The sequence below is a fragment of the Hibiscus syriacus genome, unplaced genomic scaffold (genome assembly GCF_006381635.1).
Source record: "Hibiscus syriacus cultivar Baekdansim isolate YM2019G1 unplaced genomic scaffold, ASM638163v2 tig00112738_pilon, whole genome shotgun sequence".
Lineage (NCBI taxonomy): Eukaryota > Viridiplantae > Streptophyta > Magnoliopsida > Malvales > Malvaceae > Hibiscus > Hibiscus syriacus.
Window position 1 is genome coordinate 3,644,580 of NW_024063392.1, and position 14,724 is coordinate 3,659,303.

The following is a 14,724-nucleotide window of genomic DNA, read 5'->3' on the forward strand; positions in this document are numbered from 1 at the left end:
ATAAAAAAAAAAAAAAAAGAGATGGCCGTGAACCATGCGGCGACGGTGAAAGTGGGGTTGGGTTTATTGGGCATTTGTTTGTTCGGGTACATAGTTGGTCCAACACTGTACTGGCACCTCATGGAAGGCTTAGCCGCCGTCAGCCGCACCTCCAACACTTGGCCACCTTGCCTTTGTGATTGCTCTTCTCATCCGCTGCTCACAATCCCCGAAGGTATTTCCAGATCTCTTTTCTTCATCCGATTCTTCTTTTCTTCATTTGATTTATCTTGGATTTCATCAATTTCCCAAGCTCAAAATTGCACCGTAGTAGTAAGCAATCTAGTTTGGTCTATCTGGAATCATTTGATTCCTTTATTTGGTTAGCTCATATTGTTTATTTCTTTCTCCTTTTTATATTGGTCCAAATCTATGCTAAATTTGAGATTCTGTTTGCAGCAGGGATTTAAACTGCTGTCGTCTCATTTTTAGTCACGATGCTCTCATCCCGATTACAAATGTTACAGATATTATCGTAATTGTCACAGACGTAAATTCTTTTTAAAATTTACATCACTTATTAAAATATAATAATTATATCACGATTCTCATCCCGATTACAAATGTTACAGATATTATCGTAATTGTCAGACGTAAATTCTTTTTAAAATTACATCACTTTATAAAATATAATAATTATATTATAAAAATCATCTTTACTGATTTTGGAGAGTTTTCTAACACATATAAACTTCTATTAATACGTGAATATAATTTTTAAAAGTTGAGTTCAACATGAAACGAAAACTGTACAAATTTTCAATGCAATAATTAAATATTACTAAAAAATAAATGTTTATTGAAATCTTAAAACTATTAAAGAACAAATTAACTTATAAAATTATCTATTATTTATATACATAAACATGAAAATAAAATTATAATTTAGAAATATAAACAATTCATTGCTTGTATTATCAATAATATAGATAATAAACATTACTAATAATAAAAAAAATAAGCTTATTGCATAAAATAATAAATTATAAAAATAATTTTAGTGTATAAAATTTAAATTGAACATTTAATCTTACAAATAAATCTAAAAAGTATTAACCCATAAAATTACTCATTATTATTCTCTTACCAAAATTAAAATATAATAATTTAAAACTCATAAAATTAAAAATAATCTATCATTTATTTAAAAGAAAATCCATAATACTGTAAGCTTATAACCCAATTCTAATTAAATTATTAGATCTGTTTTGTTCCAAACCCAAAACACTAAAAGTAAAAAAAAAAAATTAAAACATTAAACATTAATAAAATAAAAAATTATTAACTCTTTAAATCCCTTCTTCTTCTTCTGTTGCGTGCTTGAGTGAAAGAGGGGAGACAGAACAAAAATTAAGAGGAAATTAAGTTTAATTTTTTGAAAAAAAACCGTCCATTTTCTCGTTAATATTTTAAGTTCTTAAACTTACTTTGCTTTCCACTTTATTTTTTTTTATAAATTTAAATTTTATTACTTAAGATGGAGAATTCTTCTGTAGAAAAAATCCTAATAATAGGGTAAAAGATACAAAATATTATTCTAACATTTGGATAAAAGATTGCCTACTTATAACATAATTGGGTGGTCAACACTCTAATTATTACAAAGGTAAATATTAATATTATCTAATTTATTTATGTTCCTTCCTCTTAATTAGATACGTACAATCTCTTTAATAGAGTTCAAATATCTTTCACACTTCTTTGTTCCTTGGAATAGTCTTCTGTTGCTTTCCACTTAATTCCCATTGAAAGTATTCAAATTTTTTCTCAAAATTGTGCATGTTACACCAGAAGAAAAACAACACGAAGAGCAGTTATAGAAAGAATCAAGATGATCAGGTACTATTCAGTTGGGTTATTTTTTCTTTTGTTTTTGAATTATTGAATCTTTATTCTTGACTTGGTGTAACGTGAAAAACGGCAATAGCCGTATGTTATCACCGCGATCGACCGTTAGCCGTTAAGTTGCGGCCGCTATTGAATCCCGGGACTCTGCAGGACTGAGCAATGCTTCCTTAGTAGGTCAGTTTTCTACTGTCTATATCATGGATATATTTACCGGAATATGGAACTATATAAACTTAATTCTAAGGAAATTTGTGATTTTGGTTATCACTGGTTTCACCCTTGTTTATCAATTTTATTCTAGGGTAATACTAGTCTATCTGTGTTTTTTATACAGCGTGTGTATTGAAGGTTTTACGTAAATATTCCGCAGATTGAGCGAAGCATGATCCAGAGGTGAACGAGGATACCGAAAAGAACTTTGCAGAACTTTTGACAGAGGAACTGAAGCTAAGAGAAGCTCAAGCTTTGGAAAGTCAGCAACGGGCCGACATGGCATTACCCGAGCTAAGAAGATAGCATCGCAGAATCAAAGGAAGCAGACAATTGTAGTTCAGGTATGGAAACATGTGAAGAAGCAAGGGAGAAAGCCGAAGCGGCACTGGTGGCTCAGAAGAAACTGACAGCGATATGGGAAACAAGAGCTCGTCAAAAAGGGTGGACAGAAGGGGTTGCTAAATCTCATACAAACCGCAAGGTAATGTCCAAGCTGTCTAAATGATCCAGCATGGCCTCATAAAAGAACTACTAGAAAATGCATTGCATTTTTCACACTGCTCGGTGCTAGGCATGTTGATTCTGGAGTAACTTGTTGCATCTTACCGTTGAAGCTGGTCTTATAGTCGAGAATTCCAGAGTTATACTATAGGTAGTCTAATTTTGTTTTGTTATCTTTTAAGTAAGTGCCACTTGATACAGCGACATCCATTAAAAGCTTGAAGATGTTGGTGTTCTTGATGAATTGTTGCTCTTGTAAGGCCGTTTTAAATTCTTTTGGATTCTTCTAGGACTCTTAAAAGTGATTATGATTTGTGATATAGGAAAAAGAGTAGTTTGGAACATAAACTTGTGACCGGTCCATTGAGCATTGAGGTTCACCCCATTTATAAGATCACAATATTCAGTTATTTAGTGGGAATTTATTTGATCTTTTATTGTGATTAAATAATTTCAGCATTATAATAAAATTCTTATAGTTAAAACAACAATTGGCGGAAAGTAACCTTCCAACAACATTATGTAGCAAAAATCAACAGTTCTGAAAGAATGTTGGATTCTGAGGTACAGAGCATCAATCTCTTAGTGTTGGATTCTGAGGTAAAGAGCATCAATCTCTTAGTTTGAGGCAGAGATTATGCAGCCTATTTAAAAGTATGAACAAGATCAAGTTTACAACACTGTTAAAAGCACCAGCAACTCAGTTAATGTCGACCTACCTTACAAACAATTTTACAAGCAGTATTGAGTTTTTGGAGATGAACTAGATCGTTTCTGTTGTTGCTTCCAGTGAGGAAGTTGTATATCAAAATCATCCAGTTGGGGCAACCATGGAGGCACATTCCATGCTCATTGGCCAAATGTAGCAGGCATATGAAACATAGATGAGGGGAGATCTCCTTGGTTGCTGAAGCAGCGTTGCAATCGGCAGGAAAGCTTGCCAAGAGATGCTTGAATGATAGTTTCTCTACAGGGCTCTTCACAAAAGAAACAAGCTGAAAGTTAGAGTGATAGAAGTGAGTGCCCCGATCCACATTTTGACTCCGACAACATCAATGTTAGAGCTCAGTCAATGAAAGAAATCAAATTTCTAGGGAACCAAATCAAGTTCTCATTTCATTATCCTGCTTTGATTTTATTCTTCATTAAACATGGTAGTGGTATTCAGCTTCATTTTATAGCTCACCTTTTTTATATACTCTTTCATCTTTTTATGAGTGGCCTTACTTAAATGTTTTGTGTTTGCACTCCTAATGGTGCAATCGTTGCGGATGAATTTGAGGCCTCCAGGTAAAGGTAAAGCCAATTCGAGGATATTCTAACCACTTACTACGTGAGCAAACATAAGGACATTAAGATAACTATCATCTATGTTTTCAAAACAGTGTTACAAAAAGCAAAAGAAAATTGTACCTCAAATGATGTTCTTGAGATTGTTGTTGTATCTGATCCCAAAGAGTTTCTTTCAAAGCTTGGACATCAACTTGTTGATGTCTTATCATACTCAACTTCAATTTACTAACCTGAAATGAAATGAGAGGTGAGAAGTGAGAACCATAAAATAACTAGCATTTAACGACATATTTCAATGTATGAGAGAAATTTTAAATTAAAAATAATCCATCCCAAAAACTCGCAAAGCAGTAGTTAAGGTTGTAATTACTAAAATAAAACAGTAACTTCAATTCCTTGTTTCAATCTAGTGGGGACCAACAAGGGCCAGCACGGAGAAACACCAGAAAGCTAAGAGAACAACCTGTCGAGGCTGAGAAACAAGCATGCCAGAGTCATCAATATCGCTATGATCAACTTCATCATCAAAACCACCAAATGCACCTTGCTCTTCCCAGGATGGCTGTGATCATAATCATCACACTGTTCCCTCGATTCATCTGAAAATCAATTAACATGTGAAGATAATAACTATGCAAGAGCACATCATTAAATGTTCTACATTTTATAATCAATAGATGCATTTGAACAAGATCCCTTCTTTTTAGCCATGAGACAAGATATAATATATTAGATACAAAGCAAGACGAAACCATTAAGATGAACATTTTTGAAAAGGCAAGTTCATACTATGCATTCGTGAGCCGAAAAGAATAGTTTCTGTAAGAGGTTATAATCAAATTACATATTTTAGAACATTTTAAATGAATAACATTAACATTGTATCCTCTATGCTGAAGAACAAGTAAAAACCATCTTTTTAGCTTTAACTCATTCAAACAACAAACTCCATCCATCATGATGTGAAGGGAAAAATACAAGAAACAACTAGCAAAATATGACAGACTACAATGTTGTTAATATCAACATGGGAAAGATAAATTATACTGATTGGCTGTTCACAAACATTCAAGAAAAATACTACCATTTGAGAAGTATTTATGAGAGAATTACCTGACAATTTCCTTCTCCTCCTTCTGCCAAGGCACTGCAAAAGAATGTCATATTAAAAGAAAATCAAAAAATGAGAAAAAAATTTGACCAAGTAATATTTTAGTAGCAAACTTGTGATCGCACATTACCATCACATCTGGTAAAAGAAACAATTTGACAAGATCCTCAGGTTGATAGTGGCAATCTTCAGGAAGCTTTGTATTACAAGGTGCTCTATTCGAAGGTAGCAATAATGACTTTAGATTTTTCGGAGGAGCAAAGATGTCTGGCACTTCATTATCCAAGGCTTTTGTGAAATCAATATCAGGCTCAGTTGTTTCTTATTTCTGGCTTTCTTTGTTGTTAAAGTTGCTGTATTTTCTTCATTAGAGACATCCTCAGAACCTATGGTATCAAAGCATGAAACCATGTTATTGAGCCATGAAAAATAAAAATGTTGATAAAATATAGCACCTGTCACTAGCTTCGCGACATACCTTTAGTTTTTGATATTTCCAATGATCAGGACCGGCCCAAGCATTTTGCTTCAAAGGAAATCCCAAGCTCAAAACAAATATTCATCAACTTCTTCAAATATGCCATCTGCATCAGGATTGTTGAAAGAAAATTGCTCTGTATCCTGTGGAATTCAATTACGATTAATAAGCACATAATTTATTCTCAACCACTTTAAACTATTAAGAGAATAAAATATGTTAAACCTCATGATAACTCATGAAAGATGGCTCCACTCCATTAATTTCCTCATCAACATAGCTTGGCTGGTCATCATGATCAAAACCATCAGTTTCAAAACTCTCAAATGCAACACCGTTGAACTCATTTTCATTATTTAGAGTATAAGCTTGGTCTGCTGATCTCTGACTGCAGGAAAAGTTCTCCAGTGGCCTTCTGTTATCTTCATCAAATCGATTGACTATTCTTGAGAGTTGGTGAAATCTCATCCTTTGCTTGCATGTTCAATACCATACGCTCAAGGTATTCTGTAACAGATCAAAGAATGGAAGTAACAAATATCAATACCTACTTTTCTCAAATAAAGATGTGAAAACACACCAGAGGAAACCAAAGACAAACCTTCAGCAAAAGACAGATTAATTGTTTCAGATACATCATGTTGATTTGAACAAGGAATTTCCTTCCCTGGCACTTCAAATGAATCAAGAGAACCCGGCATCCAGCATAAACACCAAGATTATTCAACAAAGACCTTTGGCTCCACCTTCATCAAATTGTGCAGATGTTTGATGATATAGAGGATCCACTGCAAAGGGCAACTGAACAAAAAGATGGTGTCATAATCAAAGCTTGTGCCTCATACTGGAATCAACATTGTCGGTATGTGCATTTACCATCAAATTTCTTTACATTAAGAGCCTCGAAAGAAGATTCCAGTGTTGATAAAGGTGACATCTGTATATATAGACAATCATTAATATATTGTTTGAGTTAGAAATTTCTTTGAATTTAAAGACCACAAACCTTTTTCTCTGACTCTTTCTTTGGATTTCCTTTCTGTGCGGTGGCAGCATTGATATCCTCCATCTCAGAATCTGGCATTGTAACATAACATCACATTTAGCTAAAATCAGACAGATAAAGTTGAGCAAGTCAACATATAGAAATCTGACCATAACCTATTCTCATTTTCCATGAAAAAGCATATTGATTAGTCTGCATCAGTTGAGGTTTTAGAACTTGAAGTCGGTATAAAATGTATGTTTGGACTTTGGATAGCATAGGTGGATTAACTTGTCTGTTTTATCTACCATCTACCACACAATGTGTGCTTATAGAAAATGATTAGTTAAGTCCAAAGAGTTTATCAACAACAATGTCTAGTAATATTTGTTAAATGTTTAACATAGCATGCCTTTGTACAGACTCTTGCATTTCATTCCGAGCAATTGGGCAGATTACGCTCTTAGCATAGGCTGCTCCTTTAATTAACAGGTTTAAAAAAAACAAGAAGCTAATTTGAAGAAAAGCAAATGCAACAGAGAGCTTATGTAGCAAAATGTCAAATCAGACATGCAAAAAGTGATAGAGAGAAATAAGGTAGGCACCACCATAAAACAAATCTAACCTCGCTCATTTTCATAACCTGCTCTGTTTATCCCCCACCAAGAACCTTGTATGCCTCTGAATGAACCGAATCCACCCTCAACGAGTAAATCTTAACACCAGCTTCCAGTGTACAACTGGCCTGTACAAGTATATTGCAAGTCCTTCATTAAACATGAAGAAACAATGGTAATATAATCAATTAATCAGGCTATAATTTTCTTAGCCTTTTTCTCCGAACATTTCTTATAGTTTTGGCTTCCACAGTTACCACTAGACTTAGCAATATTAGACACAGACACGAATAAACAATATATGAAAACCTATATAAACAAATTCATTAATGTATAAAAAATATGTATGCAAGTATACAATACTCTAAACATAATTATGGCACAACAAATATATGATACGACAAGGATATAGGAGTTGCAAGGTCTAGTTATAAACAGCTGGTTCGGCTCACATTTACACAACAGGTACTCAGTCAGACACACAGTCGAAAATGCAGATGCACTGATCCAGAACAACATAAGTAACTTCTGTTTTGGACCTTCAGTCTAAGCATTGACTTCCGTATTAGATGGTAAAACACTATTAATAACTAAAAGGAAATGCCTTCCCTAATAATAAGCCATAAAGGTGAAACATAATCCTAACTTAATCCACCTATTATATTCCCCAGCATTAGCCTAGGAATTATTTTGTTGATCTTGTTATTAGTGACAATATCTTGTTTATTCACTTCCTACCATATTAAACATAAGAAAAACGCTAAACATACCTTTGAAAGTTCGTCTCCACATCATTGTCTTCTTCAACCTTGAAATGTCGCGAAGATGGTCTATTAAATTCAGCTCCCAAGTATTCTTTTGATTAATTTTCTGCACCACATAAAAAAAGTAAAATAATAAATTAAATGCACATAAATGACGCTAGAACAATTCAACCACAAAAGTCAAACGCTACCGCTAACTGTTTTCTTAAATTGAAAAAAGAAAGGCATAATGCACAGATTTTAAATATCATTTACTTAAATCTACAAATAAAAACCCGCATTAATGAGATAGAGAGAGTGAACGGGAATTAGAGACATTTCACTGGCAATTTGATGCAATTTTGGAACAACTCGAGAATCTGATCTTTATCGAGGCAAAGATCGGGATCAGTAGGCGGCTGAGCATGGGAAGTAACGGCCTTGCGGCGGCTAGCGGCGGCTCGCGCGGCTCGAGCCTGCGCTCGCTCGAGTTTGTCGCGTTAGAGCCCAAGAAGAAGGGCTTGTTGGGGACTGGATGCGAACAGCCATAGGGATCCGTGGCCTAGGGTTAGGGCTTAGCGCTTCGGCCATTGGCTTAAGGAGGTTTAGGCGTTTTGCTTCTTCAACAGTTCGACGGGGCCCCTTGTTCAGAGCTTCTGTAGTCTGAAATTAGCGAAAAAAGCAAAAGGGAAAAGGCAGTGTCTTCACTCTCTCGTTATAAGAAAATAATTAAACAATGAATATTATTTTCATTTCCCTCCAATTTCATGGTTTGAATCTTTTGTGGTCTTAGTGGCTTGCGGATTCAGAGATCTATGGATCAAAAAACCGTTGGTTATTTTACTTTAAGCTTTTCCATAATCCCATTGACCCTGTAATTTGTTGCCAGAAAAACCTTAGGGGTTTTGGTTCAAGATTGTGATATGGGAATCTCAGATTCCCAATTTGGTTGATCGGGAATCTCATTCTCGGTAATATTTGTTACCAATAGTAGATTTTTTTTGGGTATATTACCGGGAATGTCATTACCTCCATTCCCTTAGGTATTGTAACATTACCGGCGTTTTGGACTAAATGCCTTAAATTTTTATTTTTTTTCAAAAATATCTTCTTCTGTCATTGAATAATAAAATTCTACAAAGGTTAAATTACAAATTTATCCTTAAATTATTTTAGATTTACAAAAAAAAGTCTATAATTAAAATTTATATGAAGTTCAGGGATTAAAAAAAATTTACCCTTTCATTAAACATTTTTTATATTTTAATTTTGTAAAAAAATATAAATATTATGAATTTAATTTTTTAAAGAAATATATAAATATTTTACAATTTGTAATATTATACAAATATATAATAAGGACAATTTGGTCAAATATACATTCCAATAATCTTTTATTCCTTTAACCAAACCGGTAATCTTACATTCCTGCTAAACCAACCAAACACAAAATACAACATTTCAGTAATCCTATTCCCTGGTAATCTTTATTCCCACTGGTAATCTTACATTCCGTGAACCAAACGCACCCTATAAATTTGATGAATAGATAATTTCATGTAATTAGAAGTTTAATACAAAATATTTAAATTATATTTTCATTTAGATATTTGAATTTTTTAATATAGACGTTTAACTTTTTATGTTAACAGTTTAAATATTTGATCCGCTATAATTATTTTATTAATAAAATGGGATTGCGCCTAAGAATAATGATTCACTAAGAAATAGATTGTGATATGGAATGTTAATATTTTTATTAATAAAATTAATTGCATCTAAATGTTATCAGTGTTTAAGCTGATAGAGTCTTGGTTTTTCCCCTGAAAGAAAATAAGATGAAATGTTATAATTATATAAACGAAATACGGTTGCACCCAAGAATGTAATGATCCACTAAGAAATAAGTTGTGATATGAAATGTTAATATTTTTATTAATAAAATGGGATGCACCCAAGAATGTTATGGTTCAATAAGAAAGTAAGTTGCGATCTAGAATGTTAATATTTTTATTATAAAAAATTGAAATTGTGGATACTTTTTCACAAGTATCGATACTTTAGAATTAGAAAAACATGAAAATGAGAATGTTACAAAGTACGGATATTTTTCCAAAAGTATTGATACTTTTAAATTCAAAACTTAAAATATCATCTTTTATGTTTTTTTTAATTCGAAAGTATAGATACTTTTTCACAAGTATTGATACTTTCGAATTAAAAAATATGAAAAATGAGAAGGTTAGAAAGTATCGATACTTTCTAATTTACAGAAAAACATAAAAAAAGAGAAGAGACTGCAAAGTACATCTATTTTTCTAAAAGTATCGATACTTTTAAATTTTAAAGTAAAATATAATTTTTCATGTTTTTAAATTTAAAGTATGTATACCTTTTACGAATACCGATGCTTTCGAATTTTTTATAAATATCAATGTATTAAATTTTGATCTTTTCTTTAACTTTTTCAATATTTAAAAGCATCATAATAATATATTAAGTATCGATATTTAAATTTTTGAACTGTTTTTTAATATTTTAGGGCACAACTTATTTAATTATAAAAATATTAACATAACATGTCGCAACTTATTTCTTTGTGAACCATGACATTCTTGGGCGCAATCTATTTTATTAAAAAAAATTAACATTACATTAAAGATTGCAACCAACTTTCTTAGTGTACCATAACATTCTTGGACACAACTCATTGTATTAATAAAAATATTAACATTTCAGATCACAACCTATTTCTTAGTGAACTATGACATTCTTGGGGCAATCGTATTTCTTATATATAATTATAAAGATTTTCAGCTTTAACTTTTTCTTCTCATGAGGGATCTATGAGTGATAACATTTTAGGCACACCTATTTTATTATAAAAATATTAAGATTCGATATACAACCTGATTTCTTAATGAATCGTGATATTTTTGGGCACAACCTATTTTATAATAAAAATATTAACATTACATATTGCAATATGTTCTTACTGAACCATGATATTATTGGGCGCAACCGTATTTCTTATATATATTAATAACATTTTCAGCTTTTAAATTTATTTTCTTACGCGGGAAAATTTAAGGCTGCATCAATTTATACTCTAGTAATATTTTAGACGCAAACTATATTCATAAAATTGCAATTTATAACTCATTTTCTTATCTTATATAATATTTTAGTAGCAACCTATTATGTTCTCCGATTGATAATTTTTTTCGATTTCAACTTATAATATTTTAGGTAACGCTTTTAACCTATAACTTTTTTATCGGTCAAACCGTTTATTAACCTTATTTTAGCGCCTCACACATAAACTCCCATATATGTATGCTTTTTTTAAGATATAGATGTATGATTCGTGTAGAGTTATTCCTTTGCAAAATGATTAACTTTTCCAAGGTTGAAGAGTAAGACCCAAAAATAAGTGGGATTAGCGATTAAAAGTCCGAGAAATACTGTATCGTCTTTTAATTTGGAAAACTATATTAGGTAATTCCTTATGTTTTTAGTTCATTCGATTATGGTCAATGGCTAAAAAATAGTTTTAGTTTTTTTTATTTGGCTTAATTATAAAATAAGTGTCCAAACTATAGCGCGTTTCACGAATAGATGTCTAAATATTTTTGAATAATCCCGGTGCACGTGAGAAATGTTATTACTTTAGATGCCCGAGCCATAAACTCGTTAATTTCCTTCGTTAAATAACACGTGTCACATTCTGTTAATTTTAAAATTTTATTTAAAATAAAAAAAATTAAATTATTTAAGACACAAAAGTTTCACAATAGCACCAAAACTTTGAAAATTTTCATTTCAACCCCTAAACCCACGTCGACCATCGGCCTTTGGGCCATCGACGAAGCCCAACTCCCTTCCCCCGACAATCAACATCCCCATGAAATTGTGACCAATCAACGTTTGTCCAGCTCAAACCTTAGGATGAAAATCGCAATCCCACGTGATTTCAACGGCCAACGATGGCAACTACGATGACGTATGACTAGGAGACGGTATATAAGCGGTGATGGTTGTGGTCGGAAGTGGTGGTGAGTTAAGGTTAGGGATTTGAGGTTTTTTTTTGTAATTTAAGATAAATTAGGATTTTTTTCAATAAATATAATTATTATTTTTTAATTTTTTAAAAATAAATAAATTTCAAAATTACTCGAATGTGACACGTGTCACTTAACGGAGAAAACTAACGCAATTACATCCCGGGTACCTAAAGTGGTAGCGTTTGTTACGTTAGAAACCCGGATCATTCAAAAAATAGTTTAGGCATTTATTCATGAAAAGCATTATAGGTTGGGAACTTATTTTGTAATTAAACCTTATTATTTTTTGTCTATCTTTTTAGTTATTGTTTCAGCACTTAGTTAAAATTACTCATTTTAACTTGATCCCTAATTTTAGATAGAATACTAGAAATATTAATTTAATTTTTAAACTTTATAGATTAACATAAAAATAAATGCTCAAATTATATCATTTTTTCAATTTAGGTACCTAAATTATTATTTTTCGGTCAATTCAGGTATCTAACGTTACAAACGTCACCATTTCAAGTATCTCGGTCGTAACAATCATTAAAAAATTACGTTAAACGACACATGTCTTATTTATATAATTTAAAAAAATAAAACTTTAATTTTTTTTTAAAAAAAACCTCATTTTTTTCAAATCTTAAAAAATCCTCCAATTTTAAAAATTTTAATTCCAATCCATATACCCGTGTTGGTTGTCGTCCTTTGTTGTTGCCTCCACCCGAAAACCAGCCACCAACGAACCCACCAATGATCAATCGTCACATCGATCCCTTAAATTTCTAAACTTAAATCTCTAAAATCTTAAATATTTAAATCCTTAAAAATACCTTAAATCTCTTTGACCGACCATTTGGGAAGTGGCAGTTTATCAGTTGTTTGGGCAGTGACAGTCGAACTAGCCATTTGTGTAGTGGTAGTGATGGTTAGGTAGGCCGTGGAGTGATCACAATCTTGAAAGGGTTGATCGAGTACAAGTCAAAAAAAAGGAGCCAACTTTTTTAAAGATTCCAGTAGCGGGTTTCATGATTTCATAAAGAAAAGGTTCCAAAACGACTTGTTCAAGAATCGGTTGTATGAGAAGATAAGAAGACTGAAGAACAGATACAATGGCAACACTGAAAGGGGAACACAAAATAAACCCGAACTTTAAACTCCCAGGATCGCAAAATGTTTCCCGTCATCAAAGAAGATTTGGGGTAATGAAACTATGAAAGCACAACAAGACTCGAAAGAAAAAGAAGAATTCAAGCCGCGCGTATGAGGAAAAGCCTCAAAAAGAAATAAAGACTGGGATCATTGAAGAAGACAAGACTCAAAAGAAAATGAAGGCTCTGAGCATTGAAGATGGAATCAAGACTCAAGTTAACGGAGGGAGAGACTTTTGGGTTGCTCTGTTTTGTGAAAGACAATGAACTGGCTTGTAAATGCTCAATTCGAATTACCATAAGTAATGAAGAGGATAATGTAGATTCTTGGAAGGAGTTGTTGGTTATGTCGCACGTTGTGAGGGTAAATCCCTTGAGAAGAGTATTTAAAGAAGAGAAAATAACCTTAATGACCCAAAATGTCTTATAATATACGAATTTAACCAACTTTTTTTGGATTTGCCAAAATGACCAACAAATTCGCAACGCGAACTCCAATTTCGCAACCCAGTTTCCAAATTCGCGTTGCGATTTTCCAATTTCGCGTTGCGGTTTTCCAATTTCGTAACGCGAATCTGTAAATCGCAACACAGAAGTCAAATTCGCAACGCGATAGTCAAATTCGTAACACAAAAGTCAAATTCGCAACGCGGAATTTCAAATTCGCAACTGAATTTCAAATTCGCAACTGAATTTCAAATTCGCAACTGAATTTCAAATTCGCAACACGAATTTAGTTTCGCAACACAAATGTTTTGGGTTTATAATAACGCAACAGCAGCAACTCATAACCTAAATCCCTAAATCACAACTCATTCCATCTCCATCTATCACTCTCTCCGGCAACATCCGTTCCTATATCCAACGACATCCTTCCCCATCTCTAATTTTTTTACATAATTTTATTTCTATATAGTTTTTCAATGATTTCTCTCCCAAATTATCAACTATCAACTTAATAAAGGTATGTTTTTCTCTAAGTTAGTGATGATATCTAGTTTATAGCTCGTTTGTTTAGTAAATTAATTTACAATTTTTAGAATGAAATCATCTAATGTTGATCATGTTTGGATAGATTTGTGTTTTGGAGGGTCATGGGAGAATGTTCATGGTGTTTTACAATATGTGCCTTTACCCGTGAATCTTCAACTAAAACTGTCATTAAAAAAGTTAACTTATGAAACTCTAATGTTACGTGTTGCAAAGAAATTGAATTTAGAGCCTCTAAGTGGATTTAGGCTATCTTATCTGAGAAAAGGTAAAGTTTATTTGTTAACCGACAATGAAGATGTTGAACGATTCATTGCTTACATTAGTGTTTCGCAAGAAGATGATGTTACATTGTATGTTGTTGAACCTAGAAGTAGTGAAGTTGGGTCAGTAGCGGGTAGTAATCAACTAAGTTCTTCAACCCAAAATTTAATGGTTCCACCACAATTTTATCACCAAACAAATTTTGTTTCACCACATTTCCAATACCAAACACAATATCAAACACAATCTCAAAACCAACAACTTTTTCCTAATCCAAATCCCAATCAACTTTCAACACCAAATTCCGATTTTCGTATTGTCCAGTTAGAGGATTATGAGCCAACAGAAAAAATTGTGAGTACTAGTCAGTATTCGAAATTTGATCTTGGTCAATACCCGAACTTTGATCTTGGTCAATACTCGGATTTTGATGATGTAATGG

General features: G+C 32.5%; 2 pseudogenes; one reads left to right on the top strand and one right to left on the bottom strand.

The window, feature by feature from the left end:
- Nucleotides 1-2,782, top strand: LOC120182759 (annotated as a pseudogene).
- Nucleotides 2,783-3,333: 551 nt separating this feature from the next.
- LOC120182921 lies at nt 3,334-8,458 on the bottom strand (annotated as a pseudogene).
- Nucleotides 8,459-14,724: the final 6,266 nt, after the last annotated feature.